Genomic DNA, 16,745 nt, shown 5'->3' with positions numbered 1-16,745 from the left:
TGATGATCTCATGTCCATATTTCCTTGATGATGATGTGTTATTTTACGCATCTCATGTCCATATACCCTTGATGATGATGATGTGTTATTTTACGCATCTCATGTTCATATACCTTTGATGATGATGATGATGATGTGTTATTTTACGCATCTCATGTTCATATACCTTTGATGATGATGATGATGATGTGCTATTTAATGCATCTCATGTTCATATACCTTTGATGATGATGATGATGATGTGCTATTTAATGCATCTCATGTTCATATACCTTTGATGATGATGATGATGATGCGCTATTTAATGCATCTCATGTCCATATTCCCTTGATGATGATGATGATGATGATGATGATGTGTTATTCTATGTATCTCATGTCCATATTCCCTTGATGATGATGATGATGATATGTGAAAAAATATTATCACGTTACCGTATATGTTAAATCTTATCCCAGAAATTGTTGATGAAATTGAAGGAAAACAAAAATCATAAATTCTAACCTAACCTACCTTACCCTGCCCTACCCTACCCTAACCCAACCCAACCTTACCCTACCCTACCAAAACCCTCCTTAACCTACGGTACAATACCTTACCCTACTCTAACCCACCCCTACCCTAACCCAACCCAACCCTAACCAAACCAAACCCTACCCTACTCTAATATAACCAACCCAACCCTACCTTCCCCTAACCAACCCTATCCTACCTTACCCTCACCGACCCTACCCAACCCTAACCAACTCTACCTTACCCTAACCAAACCAAACCCTACCCTAACCAAACCAACCCTACCTTACCCTAACCAAACCCAACCCTACCCTACCCTAACCAACTCTACCTTACCCTAACCAAACCAAACCCTATCCTACCCTAACCAAACCAAACCCTATCCTACCCTAACCAAACCAAACCCTATCCTACCCTAACCAAACCAAACCCTATCCTACCCTAACCAAACCAAACCCTATCCTACCCTAACCAAACCAAACCCTATCCTACCCTAACCAAACCAAACCCTATCCTACCCTAACCAAACCAAACCCTATCCTACCCTAACCAAACCAAACCCTATCCTACCCTAACCAAACCAAACCCTATCCTACCCTAACCAAACCAAACCCTATCCTACCCTAACCAAACCAAACCCTATCCTACCCTAACCAAACCAAACCCTATCCTACCCTAACCAAACCAAACCCTATCCTACCCTAACCAAACCAAACCCTATCCTACCCTAACCAAACCAAACCATACCCTACTCTACTCTACCCTAACCAACCCAACCCTACCTTCCCAAAACCGACCCTACCCTACCTTCCCAAAACCAACCCTACCCTACCTTCCCAAAACCAACCCTACCCTACCTTACCCTCACTGCCCCTACCCTACCCTAACCCAACCCAACCCTACCCTACCCTAACCCAACCCTACCCTACCCTACCCTACCCTAACCCAACCCAACCCTACCCTACCCTAACCAAACCCAACCCTACCCTAACAAACTCTATCTTACCTTAACCAAACTAAACCCTACCTTACCCAACCCTACCCTACCTTACCCTCACTGCCCCTACCCTACCCTAACCCAACCCAACCCTACCCTAACCCAACCCTACCCTACCCTACCCTAACCAAACCCAACCCTACCCTAACCAACTCTATCTTACCTTAACCAAACTAAACCCTACCTTACCCAACCCAACCCTACCTTACCCTCACCAACCCTACCCTATCCTACCCAAACCCAATCCTACCTTACCCAACCCAACCCTACCTTACCCTCACCAACCCTACCCTATCCTACCCTAACCCAACCCTACCTTACCCAACCCAACCCTACCTTACCCTCACCAACCCTACCCTATCCTACCCAAACCCAATCCAACCATACCCTACCCTCACCAACCCTACCCTACCCTACCCCAACCATAACCTAACCAGCTTAATCTACCTGACCTACACCCAGCCTTGAATGTCATCCTTAAGGTGCAACTGTCAGCCAGGTGACCTACTTACCTTCTGCCAACCCACAGATCATATTCAAAAATGATTTTACTTAATTCTTACCCTAAACAAGTCTCCATGCCGATTAACTGTCATAAATAACTGTGTGTGTGTGTGTGTGTGTGTGTGTGTGTGTGTGTGTTTCTATACAGTAATTTCTTGTTATACACTGCCTTTTCTGTCCTTCTGAGAAAAGGAATACAGTAAATAATAATAATAATAAAAATAATAATAATAATAATAATAATAATAATAAAATAATAATAATAATAATCATCATCATCATCATCATCATCCGGACCTCCTTTCCCATAATACTATTACTATATACTACTGTATTATAATTATAATAATACCGGTAATAGTAAAAAAAAAATAATAATAATAAAAATAGTAACAATTCACAGTATCAACTGTATGAAAAACACATCCCTGACATACAGCCTAACTGGGTTGGCAAGAGTTTGGTAGGTGTATAAGAGTAGAAATATGCAATATTGTAAACACTCAAAGCTCAAGAATGTTTACAAAGAGAAGCTAGAAGTATAGTCTTAATATACAATCTTTTAAATGCTCAAAGTTCAAGAATGTTTACAAATACAGAGATCTATCTATTCTATCTATTGCCAGACACCATAATCCCGTAAGGGGTGGCCACTTGACTTGGAGTTTGTTTTACGGGAAGGGGCACTAATCCTCCACCAACCCACTTGTTGATGAGATGCTGGAAGTATAAATAGGCCTATGCACTCTATTCAACACCCAAGTTCAAGAATGTTAATGGATACAGAGCAGCTAGAAGTATAATCTAAATATGCCATCTTTTAAATATGCTAAGTTCAAGAATGTTTACGAATACAGGGACAGAGCATCAGTGTCCCTGGGCAGTCACATACTTGGCCATGGTCCCTGGCTAACCTACTTCCCACCATCACCCCACACTGATGACCTCAACTGCCACACCTCTACTGCTCTGTTTACCTGTTGGGTATTTGTTTACTATACACAGCACACCACACCACTGGAATAATGCAAGAAAAGCACACCACATCACCAATAACTCTAACACCTAGGAAACAGTGGAAAAGAAAGGATGACAAAAGACTACCACCAGCCACACCCATGCTAAAAATTAGACAAAAGTGGAGTACGGTACATGATTTGCAGAACAGTCAGAATCATTATCATCCTAATGTTATTAAACCCCCTCAAGAAGATGGCATATTTTTCAATTTAATCCCTTAAGTCCAATATATTTTTTAGTCATTTTTGGCTTCTAGTTAAGGGGGATCCTTTAGTAGTGTACACTCAGCACACACACTTCTGTTTTCATACTTGTCTATTCTACAGTGTTTTCATTAAAAACTATCTATTGCCAGATGCCACAATCCCTTGCGGGATTGTGGCGTCCACCAACCCACTTGTTGACATGCAGGGAGCATCTCTCAAAAAAAGCTCAATATGTAGCTACTGTACAGCTGCAGTGATGCACGCACTGTGAATTGCACCCTTAATGCAGACAAAACATTCATGTGCACAAGTGTTCATAAGGCTGAAAATGTTCATAATATACCATAAAGTTCACAAACAATCCAAATTTCAGGGTCTGTTAGTTTAAGATAAGCCGAGCACAGAGCATCATTGTATCCAGATAGTGTAATCAGCAGAACGGTGCTATCACTCATCAAGGCCAATCTTATTATCTGTAATTACATCAGTACTAGACTGTGTCTGCCTCTTGTGACTGCATAATAAGTGTACAATATTACTCTCAGGGTCTCATTTGTTGTAGTATACTTGGCTAATCTATTCCAGCAAACACTGAACAATTTTACTCAGATAGTAGTTTAAGGGAGGCTCAGAATTTTAATAGTCACCATTAACCCCTTCCTGGTAAAGACAACTCTAGTTTCCTATTCCAGTTAATGTCAGATGATTTTTTTTTCCTACTTAGGAGTGGGTCACAGGAAGCTGAGAGCAATAACCTGCAAAGCTGGTCCTTGTTATAAGCCACCTAAAACTCACACCTTTTTCCACACAAAAGGCACCATACTGTTTATCAAGAACACTTAGCAAATCCACAATACAAGTAGCAATGGCAGTTTAAAAAGCAGTTAAAGTATAATGTAATTTACTTGGCCTTGGAAAAGAAACATAATACCGCACTAATACTAATACCACCAGTACCAATAATAATAGGCTACTACATGACACTGACTTGAAGGGGTGAATTCTGAGGCTCATATCACACAATAAACTACACAAAATCATCTGATATTAGCTGGAATAGGAAGCTAGAGTTGTCCCAGTGATGAGTGGGTTAACAGTGACAATATAAACTTTCTCAGGCTCCTATGACTCCCTCTCCTCTGAACAAAATATCTGTACAGTAGTCTGGCATTAGCTAATACACAAAGCTAGAGTTGCTATGACCAAGAGAGGGCTAACCAGTATAATTTCTTTACTCTAGCTCCTTTCACACGACTTTTATTCAAATTAGTAAAGCCTCCTAGTACTAAAGGGATATAATGAACGCTATACTTCCCCCCTCCAGTTCCAGAAGTTTTGTCAGGTACCATAATGAGTAATTTTATTTTTGTGCCAATACAGTCTCTTGGCACAAAGGGTTATTTATGGCTGTATGTAACACTTCCAGTTCAAAAAGTTGCTCATGCACTGACTTAAATGACCTACAGACTGAGCACTGTATTAAAATAATGTTCTGATGTAAAGAGGTTATTGTTATTTAACCATAGTCCATCTGGCTGGGAAGACCAATCAACCACAAATATGCAGTCGCCTTTATAGGCCTGTCCCACAGGTACACTATAGCACACACATTGTGCAGGGATCCAGCACCCTCCTGAGGTAGACAGCACCTCAACAGGGTCAGACCAGGGTCCATCCCCACAGTTAAGGTGCAGTGAAATATGAGAAGGTTTGACTCCTAGGTGGAAGCTGCAGCTACTTAGCTTCACCCACAATACACTGCGAGCACCAGCACATGTACGGTAGACTCCTCGTCAGCGTTGAGTTAACCAGTACAATAACATCTTTGTTTTGGTCTTGCTACCATCAGGCAATTTTATGCATGTGTTGAGGCTACATAATACTGAAAAGGCTGAGAACACTGAGGTCCCACTCCCAGAGATCTACTTTTGAAGTTTTATTTACCTATATCTATCAATGGCTGGAAGCCTTAATATTGGAGGGGGCAGCCACACACAAAATGCCTCTCCTCTGTCATAATGCTGCCTTTCTTCCAACTCCAACTACCTTTATTCATATATCCTACCACTCCATAACTCCACCTCACCACTTATCTCCCCCTTCCCCTTACACCTCACACACATACACTCTCCTATACCCCTTTTACCCTAACTAAGCCTAAAACTGACACGTCTCCACCTTGCCTGCAGACTTGTAGCATTAGATTAATAAAATATGATCCTAGTCACAGAGAAGTGCTGTGGAATGGAAAGATGTAGACCCAAAAGGATGAGAATCTGGGATAATTTAACATGAAAAGTGCATGTGACAATTACACATGGCATAAACAGAAATAAACTGGTAAAGATAAAATGTTAAGGAGCTTCAAAAAGACCACAAGAACTAACAAAACATTGTACGGTACAATTTCTCAACGAAATCAATATTTGCTGTACCTCATTTTATATAACATTCATTCTCTTCTTTTCAAATTGGTTACTAATGAAAAATAATTTGGAGCCAACCCCTCAAGGCACATGCAATGCTTTCCCAGGAACAGCATTGCTCGATGACGTAAATTGCACGATATACTGCTCTCTCTCTCTCACATAATTTTCACTAAAGAGAATGCTTGACACAGTAGACAGTAGACCCTCGCTATAACAGAATAACTGAGGAGAAGCCAAGTTCAATAAAGTCAAAGTTCATTAAATCTGAAGGTCCGCTCCTCAGGTGGAAATTCAAGCACGTCTGAAAATAAATGAGTACAATATCATATTATACTTCTAAAAATGAAAAACACACCCATTTGACATTAACCTGGCTGATATTTTCCCCCTTTGCAGTTTATTTCGGTTCAGAAGGGCTGCATGATACTCCATTTAACAACCATTTGGGGGGGGGGGAAGAAGAAAAAAAAATGGTGGGTTCAGAAGCATTCAGAAAAGCTGTGTGATTCATTCCATTTAACGACCATTGTTTGGTATGGCCGCTGAGAGTTTGGTGGGCTCTGAGGTGTTTACTAAATCAGAAATCCATTATATCGAGGTTTGTTACACCAAAAGTCTATTCTATTTGAAAGACTGCAAGCACTGTTATTCTTATCCTTCACACAGCATGAATACTTGATGGTAAAAGCAATGCAACACATGAAGCACTTAAAAAGACATAAATACCTGCAGGAAGACAGCAAAGTTTTTTTTTTTTTTTTTTTTTTTTTTTTAAACACCCGTGTCCCCTTTTGTCAATAAGGGCTAAGGTGTTGCCCCTGGATAGAGGATTTAGGTTTTGGAACGTGTAGCACTTTATGACCAGATGCCCTTCCTGATGTCTACCAATGACCCTTGGGTGGACCTGAACCTCCGACCCTTTGGTCAGAGCACTCTAACTCACTGAGCCAGGGCTGCTACAACCAATTACGTGACAGAAGAGTGCTAGCTCTCCCGACGTGGCAGCTTACCTGGGTGCGGTGCAAACTGACAACTCTTTGGTCCTGAGTCAGTCGCTCTACCATCGTACCGCCATGTCCCCAGGATTATTATTATTATATCCGCTCACTCAATGTAGTGATGCTCTTGGGTGTCTGCCCTTTCCTCTCCTCCCTCCTTTCCTTCCTTCCTCTTCTGTCTTTCTTTACTTCAATCTTTCCTCGTCCTTCTGCCTATGGGTGACTTTACACTCCCTCTTCTGTCTTTCTTTCCTTCACTCTTTCCTCTTCCTTCTGCCTGTGGGTGACTCTCCATTGAGTGACAAGCTGAATGGTTTCCTGTACACCAGGAAACCATTTACTATGGTGGGTGGTAACCATATAACCAAAGTATGGCACCTGGTGGTTTAGTGGGTAACTGCGGCGCTCCAACTGGATTGAGCCAGTGAAGGTTTATATCCAGGGGTGGTTGGGGTTATTGATTATGTAATGCCACTCAAGGATGAGTGAGGCTGGTCACTCTCATCTTAAACGTCAGGACCATCTTGCCTGGCCCTGGGCTCCTACGCTCCTCGTTGGGCAACACAGGATTGGATGATGGATGGATGGATGGATTATTATTATTATTATTATTATTTATAAAGGCTCCAAGATGGTTGCATGTGTTGGGCTTGGTCACCTAATGGCAGCTCTCCGTGCTGACTGATCTCTGGCAGCCTCCCTATTCAGTCCCTTATCCCTGAGGTCACATTCTATGACCTTGTCCTGGGTCTTTTTTCATCTGCCTCTCACGACCCCACCCTCGATATTCACACCTCTCACCTTCCACACCCAAATGTCATCTTTCATCCTCTCAACATGCCCAAACTACTTCAATCAATCCCTCCTCATCATAGCACCAACACATTCAAGTCCCATCCTTCCTCTCATCTCTTCAAATGTAATTCTAGCCCCCCCTCCAGGCCTCATATTCAAAGATGCACTACATATCCATCTTATTATTATTATTATTATTATTACTACTACTTTTTTTGGGGGGAGTGGGGGGGGGACAGGCAGAACCAGAAAGGAAAAGCAGGAAAATATTAAGGACAGCCAAAGTTGACAGACGGTACATAGTGTATACAATACTATACTGTATTGGTATTATTATGTCCACTTCCTGTTGGACACACATTAAAACGGGGTACCATGATGCACTAACAAACACACAGCTCCCACCTACCTTGGCAGTGAAGCAGCTGATTTCCTTGAATGTAGATTCCACCAAGAATTAATATGGTCTTCTGAAATGGAAAATGAGTAAAAATTATGATGGCGGCCAAATCTACTTCATTTAAGCTATAATCCTATAAATTTTTATTCAAGAGAGTACATATTCCAAAATGCATGAAAGATCTACTGCACAGTCTGACAGAGGAAATGGATACCTTCATGCCATGGAACTTATATAACCAGGTGGCTCTGCTGCCATGAGAAGGCAACTTCAGGCTGCAGTTCTGTGGATTTACGTTCAGATGAGCACTGCTTAGTACAATACCATCTACTGCCATCTATTCTAAATCAGCCATAAAAGTATCTGAATTGGGACTTTGGACCTAGAACTGTAATGGAATGTGTGGTATACAATACAGGAAAAACAAAACAAAAAAGTCTAGTTACCTATCTATTGCCAGACGCCTCATCCCGTAAGGGGTACCCACAAACATGTGACTGCCCTCCCTCCAACTCACACTCCCCTCTCTCATACATCTTCCACTCCATTCCTCCACCACATCCTTGGTCTCACCCTCTTCCTCCTCCTTCCATAAAATAAATAACAATACATAAAAAGCGCTATATAATATTCCATCACTGGACTACCGTAGGGTTCTAGCCTTTAAAAGCAGCAAAACATGATGGGATAAACAGATTTCAGTTGACACAGTAAAACAATACAGTACAGTGCTGCAACTATCAATTTCAAATGGCTCTTCATGGAAGGTACCTTCCAGACAAAGACACACAAAGGCACAACTGAGAAAGAAGGCTATGAAGAAGAGGACAAAACTAGAAGGCCAAGAAATAATGCAACAGCAACTGAAGATATGAATTTACAGACTCAACTAAAATGAAAAGTATAAGTCTGCTCCATTATATGACTCACTGTTATCCTTCTAGTTTTGTTTCATTTTGTTTCCTTATAAAGGCTCTAACATGCTTGTATGACTTGGCCTTGGTCACCCAACACCAGCCCTGCTTTGTCACTAGCAGCCTCTATTACGTCCTTTGCCCCTGAGGCCGTGCTCTATGATGTTGTCCCAAGTCTTGGTCTATCTATCTATCTATTGCCAGACGCCATAATCCCGTAAGGGCTGACTGCCTTTGAGTTAGTGGTTTTACAGGGCAGGTCACTAAACCTTTACCAACCCGCCTGTTGACATGTAGGGAACACGTATGGGTTGGTTATATGGTTACCACCCAGAGTTGTAAATAGTTTCCTGGCTTAGAGGAAACCATTAGGCTTGTCATTCAATGCAAAACCACTTGAAAATGAAAGAAGTGTAATAAAAAGGGACAGAAAAGATGGGAGAAATAGGAAGAGGGAAGGGCAGACACAGAAAAATGTGATAAAGGTGAAGGAAGTACAGTACAAGGCAACATTACATCAAATGAGTGTTGCCTACTTCTTCCTTAATTTACAGTTGAAGGGTGGAAAAAATAAAATATAAGGTCATTATCAGGTAAAGTATTTCTGGTGCATGGGTGGTTGAACTGGATAAATTGAGTTTGCTAAAACATAATTGCATTAAAAAAAAAAAAAAAATCCTCAAGCATAATAGGCTACTGAAAAGAATGACAAACAAGAAGTCACCCTTACTGTATTATCTAAGGACAAAAAGTTAGTTCAGCATATGTCCTCCTGGCAATTAATGAAAGAGTGGTGTGTGTGTATTTACCTATTTGTAGTATACAGTAAACCCCCGCTATAATGCGGTTCAGATATTGCCGGTTCACTTTATCGCGGAATTTTCATTGGAACCTATTTTTACATTGCGGGAAACCCCGCCTCATCGTTGTTTCCGCAAAGCCTACTACGGCTATTTTTAGGGTACAGTACATATTGGGCGTTTTTTGTAGCACCTCGGAAAGTCAAAGGGGTTTGAGATTCCGCTGTTGGAAAGTCAAACTCCTCACCGAGGAGTTTGCCTCTGCAGTGGTGCATACCCAAACTACCAATCAGCGTGTTGTGTAGCGGAGTGTAGCCAGTTAGGGAGTTTAGCATGGTGTTTAATTCGCAATACCAGAAGATAACTATTCATTTTTTATATTATAATGCATAACAAATAATCATGTTAATGACTATATGACAATAAGGAATTCTAACAATGTACTTTATTACGAAAATCAATCAATTTAAATGTTCCGTCTCGCACCAGCTCGCACCTCCAGCCTCAAAATGGCCGACGCGTCCAATATATTGACTGTGGTTTTGGCTTCGTTCCAACGAAAGTACAAAATACAAAATTCTTATGTAACGTCTCAGTCAGTCATAAGTATTTTCATGTTATGTGTTTTATGAGGGATATAGATGCATTTCCAAACCGTTAAATGTGCTTGGATCCCAAAAATTTTCCAGTTTATCATACGTCTTACCGCAGGAACTGCAGCCAGTGGAACAAGTTAACAAATCCACCGCGAGGTTGGGCTTACTTGAAAAGAATAGGAGAGTAAATGGTTTCTACTGGCCTTAATTTCTGCTTCGGAATGGAACGAAAATTGTAAGTAATGCTCCTACGTTTATCTTAGGAGCATAAAATGTCATTATGAAAAAGTTGTCATCTCATTTCCTTGCAGACTGGCTATGTACAACAGTTCTTCCAGGGCTCACAGTGCTCGTTCGTCTGGCTGTGCTATTGCTTAGCGTTCTGTAAACTCCAACAGCGGAAACCCAAACCCTTTTGACTTTCCGAGGTGCTACAAAAAACGCCTATTTTTACATCTTTATTTTCAGTACTGTATTCTGAAATGGATATGTTTATTGTATTTTACATCTTTATTTATTCTAAAATATTAATAGCTGTATTAAAATAATAATTAAAAATCGGCTAATATATTTGATAAAATACAAGCGAAATCGTGGCGTGGGGTGAGGAAATACCCAGACTCATTGGTAGGTGGCACACAATTGGCTGGAGCCTTACCAGTAGCCAATCCAAACACGCTTTACATTTTTACTCGCCGCTGATTGGCTGCTGCCGATGCGCCCTCCTCAAAGAAAGGAGCAGGACCGCACCACACCACCATACCGCACCTCCCAGTTTACCTGACAAGCACAGGCGTAGGTGGAGACACTTCAGCAGTCTGCTGCACAAACTCTCACTGCCTTCCATATGCTACATTCTGCCTTCTTTATTGTCCAAACAGTTGACTCAATCACCCCAAACATACGGTTCTGAGCCAGTTCACAGGCATAGGTGGAGACACTCCATCACAGTCTAGTGCAGTAGCCCATACTGACTCCCGTTTAGTCCCGTATGCTACGTTCTGTCTTCTTTATTGAGAGAACAGTTGACTCACCCCAAACACACGGTTCAGAGACAATTCACCATCAAGTCAATTCACCATCAAAACATGGATGATTCCCTGTCATTCTATAAATATACTTATCATTGATTAATACTTTAATAACTAATTTTCAGGGGGATTTTATAACTCATATAAGTAAAAAACTAGTGTACTGTACTTGCTGAATAAACTGGTATGTAAATAAATGACGGGGAATCATCCTGACAGAGAATTGTTGCCGACATTCCTCCCTTAAGTTTGACCAACACTTTAACTTTCTCTGTCAGCAACATCACTTTACTAGTCCGTTTTGGTGTGTTACCACATGCATCACTAGCACTATGCTTAGGCCCCATGTTGGCAGACAAGGCAAGCAATCACTGGAAGGCAGAAAAATAAGCCACAAATAATGATTTGCGAGTCACGCATGGTTCGACCATCGGATTCAAACTAACTGTGTGGTGCGTGGTAGACCGACCTCCCGCACTTACGTTTCGCTCACCACCGGCAGAAATGTCGTCATAGGCGCCCTCTCAAGAGCTGCACAACTAATATACACCTTGTACTGAACTTCATGATCATCATCATCTTCAATTTGTCTCATTCATCATCAGTGAGTGCCTGTACTGGTTTTTCTTATTAGTAGACAATAAATAGCCATTTTAGGGGTAGCGTCGATACATCGCGGATTTTTGCTTATCGCGGGTGCCTTTGGAACATAACCCCGCGATAAAGTGAGGGTTTACTGTACAGGAATTGAGCAATGCTCGTGTTGTCCTGTCTCTATATCCACATTTATCAAGTCTACCTTTACACACATGAATGTTTTTCTCATGCACCACCTCTTTGTCTGAGTCGTTCTAAATATTTAAGAATATACCTAATTGTGATATACACGGAATGTACTATGCTCGTGGGTTTCCGTCGCTGTTTCTCAATAAGTCGAATTTAACTTTAAACTCGTTTAAGTTTTTAGACTGGACGATCTCTTTGTCCAGGCTATTCCATAAGTCTATACTTCTGTAAGGAAAGCTATATTTCTTGATATCCTTCAAGCAGCTTGACTTTTTCAATTTCATTCCATGTCCTCTTGTTGCTCTCTTATCCCATACAAACAGATCTTCTTTGTCAATTTTATCTACTCCCACCATGGTCCTGAACACCGCAAATCCAGTTTTTCCAGCCTCTCTCTGTATGACAGGTCTGTCAGACTGGGGACCATCTTGGTTGCTGTTCTTTGTATTCTCTCAATCTTGTTTATATCTTTCTTTTTGTGTGGGGACCACACTACCGCTGCATATTCTAACCTGGGGCGGATCATGGCCACTATCAATTTTTTCATCATTTCCTCATCCATATAATGAAATGCTACTCTTATGTTAGTCAAGAGCTTATAAGTCTCTCCAACTATCTTGTTAATGTGCTTTTCTGGTGACAAACTATCTTGGACCAGCACTCCCAAATCTTTCTCTTCTCTCCTTTTTGTGATTAATTCATTACCCAAAAAATAATTCAGTGATGGTCTCCTGGTACTTTTACCCATTTCCAATATTTTACATTTCTTTACATTAAATTTCATTTCCCACGTCCGGCTCCAATTGTGTATCCTATCCAAATCCTCCTGCAGTATTTTACAATCCTCCTCAACCTCTATCTTCCTCAAGATCTTTACATCATCAGCAAACAGACTCGCATAACTGTTCACTCCATCTACCATATCATTTACGTAAATCAGGAACATTACTGGCGCCAACACTGAGCCTTGAGGGACTCCACTTGTTACTTCCCTCCATCCAGACATCTTTTCCTTTATTACTGTCCTCATTTGTCTGTCTCTCAAAAAGTCTCTCATCCATTCCAGAAGTTTCCCCTTTAGTCCTCCTATATATTCTAGTTTCCACATTAGTCTCTTATGAGGTACCTTGTCAAAGGCCTTCTCTAAGTCTATGTACACACAATCCACTCAACCATCTCTCTCCTGTACCACATCAATCGCTCTTGAGTAAAAGCTCAACAAATTTGAAACACATGACCTTCCACTTCTGAATCCAAACTGACATTCAGCCAAAATATTCATCTCTTCCAGATATTTTATCCATCTGTCTTTCAGCATTCTCTCACACAATTTTGCGACCATGCTGGTTAGAGACACTGGTCTATAATTCAGGGGTTCTTCCCTGTTTCCTCCCTTGTAAATTGGTACCACATTTGCCCTCTTCCATTCTTTTGGCACTTTCCCCTCTTCCAGTGAGCATACAATTAAGCTGTGAATTTTATCCGCCAGTTGTTCTCTGCATTCCTTCAGTACCCAATTAGAAATTCCATCAGGTCCTGGGGCTTTCCTTACATCTTGAGTTTCCAGTAATTTATACACTTCCTGCACCTCCACTTTTATATCTTTCATCACCGGAGCATTTCTAATCACTCCCTCCCCTTCCACAAGCTCCTTTTCTTTAGTGAAAACTGACTGGAAACGTTTGTTCATTATTTCTGCTTGCATTGCCGCATCCTTAAAGACCTCTCCATCTACTTTCAGCTTGGTGATTCCTTCCTTTTGTTTCAGTTTGCCATTAACAAATCTATAAAACAGTTTGGGTTCATCCTTGCATTTGTCAATTATACCTTTTTCAAAATTCCTTTCTTCTTCCATACGTATTCTTGTGTATTCGTTTCTTGTTCTTTTATATTCTTCCTTTGTTCTGTCGTTACCTCTCTTTCTCCAATTGTTCCACGCCTTTATCTCTCTTTTTTTTGGCTATCATACACCTTCTATTAAACCACTCCTTTTTCCTGTTTTCTTTCCCTCTTACTCTTGGTACAAATTTTTCCACTCCCAAATTATAGAGGTCTAGAAAGATATCCCACTTCCTCTGTATCTCTCTTGTTTCTCTGAATTTTCTCCAATCCGCATTTTCAAAAAAGTTTCTCAATCCTGTAAAATTTGCTTTGCCAAAGTTGTATCTTCCCTGTCTATGAAGCTCGTCTCTTGGCTCAACGTTTCCTATTAACATCTGGAACTCAATGACCACGTGATCACTTTTTCCCAAAGGACAGAGATATTCCAATGATTCTATTACATCGGGTTCTTTGGTGAACAGTAAATCTAACCTTGCTGGTGTGTCCTCACCTCGAAACCGTGTCTCTTCTTTGACCCACTGCGTCATCACATTATTCATTATTATATTTAATAACACAGTACCCCACGAATCCTCGCCGCCTCCCGAGTACCATTCCTCCCAGTTCACCTCTTTACAATTAAAGTCACCCACCAAAATTATATTATTGCTTTTCTCAATTATTTTTTGCAAGTAGCTAGCCATATCTGACAACATCTCATGGTATTCGTCATCCTTCCATGCTCTCGTCTTTGGGGGAACATACACTACCGCCATATCTCTCTTAACATTCTCTCCAGTTTCTAATTTCATATATATCACTTCAGCCCTGCCTTCTCCCATTTCCACAGTATCTACATTTATGTTGTTCTTCACTGCTATCATCACTCCTCCTCCCTTTTTTTCTTTTCTGTCTTTTCTCCACAGTTTGTATTTACCATCTCCCAAATGAACATCAATATCTTCTCTTAATTTGGTCTCTACAAAGCACATGACATCAGGTTCATGTTCTCTCAAGAAATCATTAATTTTGATCCTTGTCGATATGAAACCATCAACATTAGTATATATCACCTTCAAATTATTTTTGACATTATTAATACCCTCTTCTCTCCTACTCTCTGTCCGTACCACTTCCTCAACTTCTGATCTTTCACAACCATCCCCCCTAGTTTCCTTCACTTCTATTTCCTTAAATACCATTTCCTTACTTTCATATCCAATACTCTCCAAAAAAAAGTATTACGTTCTTCCTCTGTCCTCTTATCATTTTTTTCCTTTACTTCTTCCTTGAATGATTTTAAAACTTCTCTTTCCTCTTCATTCAGATCTTTTCTTATTATAATATTTTCCATCCCCGCCTCTTTGCTTAATTTCCAGGTCACTTTAAGTATCTCATTTATTACACTTTCTGATGTAAACTTGACTCTCATTGGTCTTGTTTCCCCTTTCTTATAAGGCCCTATCCTCCTTACTTCCTCAATTTCTTTTACCCACTTGTCTCCTTCGGGGTCAATCTTGCCTAATATTCCTCTCACCATGTTCGTGTCTCTCTCGAGTCTTGCGAACCTAACCTTTTCTTCCTCTTCCCTGTTTCCAAATACTACCACACATGTTCCTTTCTACAGTTTCTCTCACTATTTTCTCTTTTTTCTTCAGTATTTTCACTACATTTTCTTCCATTTCTTTCTTGTTCATTTCCCTTTCTTCCTGGATGATCTCTCTTAAGCTGACCACTTCTTTCTGTTCTTCTTCTACGTGTGCCCACTTTGCCTTGTGTTCTTCTAGTACATTACTCACCTTCTCCGTTTTATTAGTACTCTCTTCAAGTTTCCTCCTCAGTTCAACATTTTCCCTCTTCAAATTCTTAATCTCTTCAATGGCTGTTTCGTTGGACTGGATTAGACTCTGTATGGTGGTTTCCGTATTTCCTGACACATCCTTTATCACTAGATTCTCTACTTTTTTTTCGAGTTCACTAATCCTCATAATTAATGTTTTCACCAGGTCCATGACATTAGTATTAGCATCAAATCCTTGAAATTCCATTCCCTCATTGTTTACATTTTCGGCCATCTTTAACGTGCCGGTAAAGTACCTAAACAGCTGTTATCGAATAAGCCACAAACATTCATGTATACTATTGCCAACAAATCTTTACATTTTTGGTAGTCTACCAACTTTCATTATTTTAAATTTAAAGAAAGACCCTAGGAGACAGGACAGACAAAATTCCTGGAACTACTCAAGGTTAGGAGCGATGCCTGGGACGACCTCTCTCTCCGGCGGTTCGTGTGTGTGTGTGTGTGTGTGAGAGAGAGAGAGAGAGAGAGATAATACCAGAGGCTTCCTTCCTCTTCTGATATACAAGTACTACAGTACTGGTTCCAGGGCCATGAGCTCTGCATATGATAACTGCACCCAATGTCAGTATGGAAAATTGGGTTATGATGAAGATGCTCAACTGTACTGCATACAGTAGATAAGACTTCACACAGTATTTACTACCAGGCAGAATAGACTTATCTTACATGGACAGCACCAACATGGAAATGCAGCAGCCTACTGTACTGATATCATAACAATCTTTCAGCAATGCCTACTGTACTGATACCATCATATTCTTTCAGCAATGTCAACAAGCACATTTACTGATTGGAACAACTGATTGGCTCCCTCATAACAGTACGGTAGTAGCAGTAAGAAGCTGTTGCCTCTACTGCCAATGAAGGGAGTTTCTCTCTCTCTCTCCGTGCAAAATGAGAAACTTTATGCTCTATTTGTGCCGGGTGAGAAACTGTATGGAAATTAGCTTAATCATGAGCTGCAAAAGAGGGAAGTATATATAATCCCAGACTTGATGGCAATGAAGAAAGAATGGTGAGATGGGTGTGTGATGCCACACTGAGGGTCAAAACACAGTATTAGTGTGCATG

At 40.7% G+C, this 16,745-nt stretch overlaps 1 protein-coding gene across 1 annotated transcript in view; it reads right to left on the bottom strand.

The window, feature by feature from the left end:
• The window catches only part of Ufd4 (ubiquitin fusion-degradation 4-like), a 309,902-nt gene that overhangs the window by 279,976 nt on the left and 13,181 nt on the right, over nt 1-16,745 (bottom strand). The window contains exon 2 of the mRNA XM_080285051.1: nt 7,872-7,932. The gene's annotated coding sequence lies outside the window, so the exon portion shown is untranslated. The remainder of the gene's footprint in view (nt 1-7,871; nt 7,933-16,745) is intronic.

Source organism: Coenobita brevimanus, chromosome 104 (genome assembly GCF_032717465.1).
Source record: "Coenobita brevimanus isolate Jiangsu-jjx chromosome 104, ASM3271746v2, whole genome shotgun sequence".
Lineage (NCBI taxonomy): Eukaryota > Metazoa > Arthropoda > Malacostraca > Decapoda > Coenobitidae > Coenobita > Coenobita brevimanus.
This window is presented reverse-complemented; position numbering and strand designations above follow the sequence as displayed.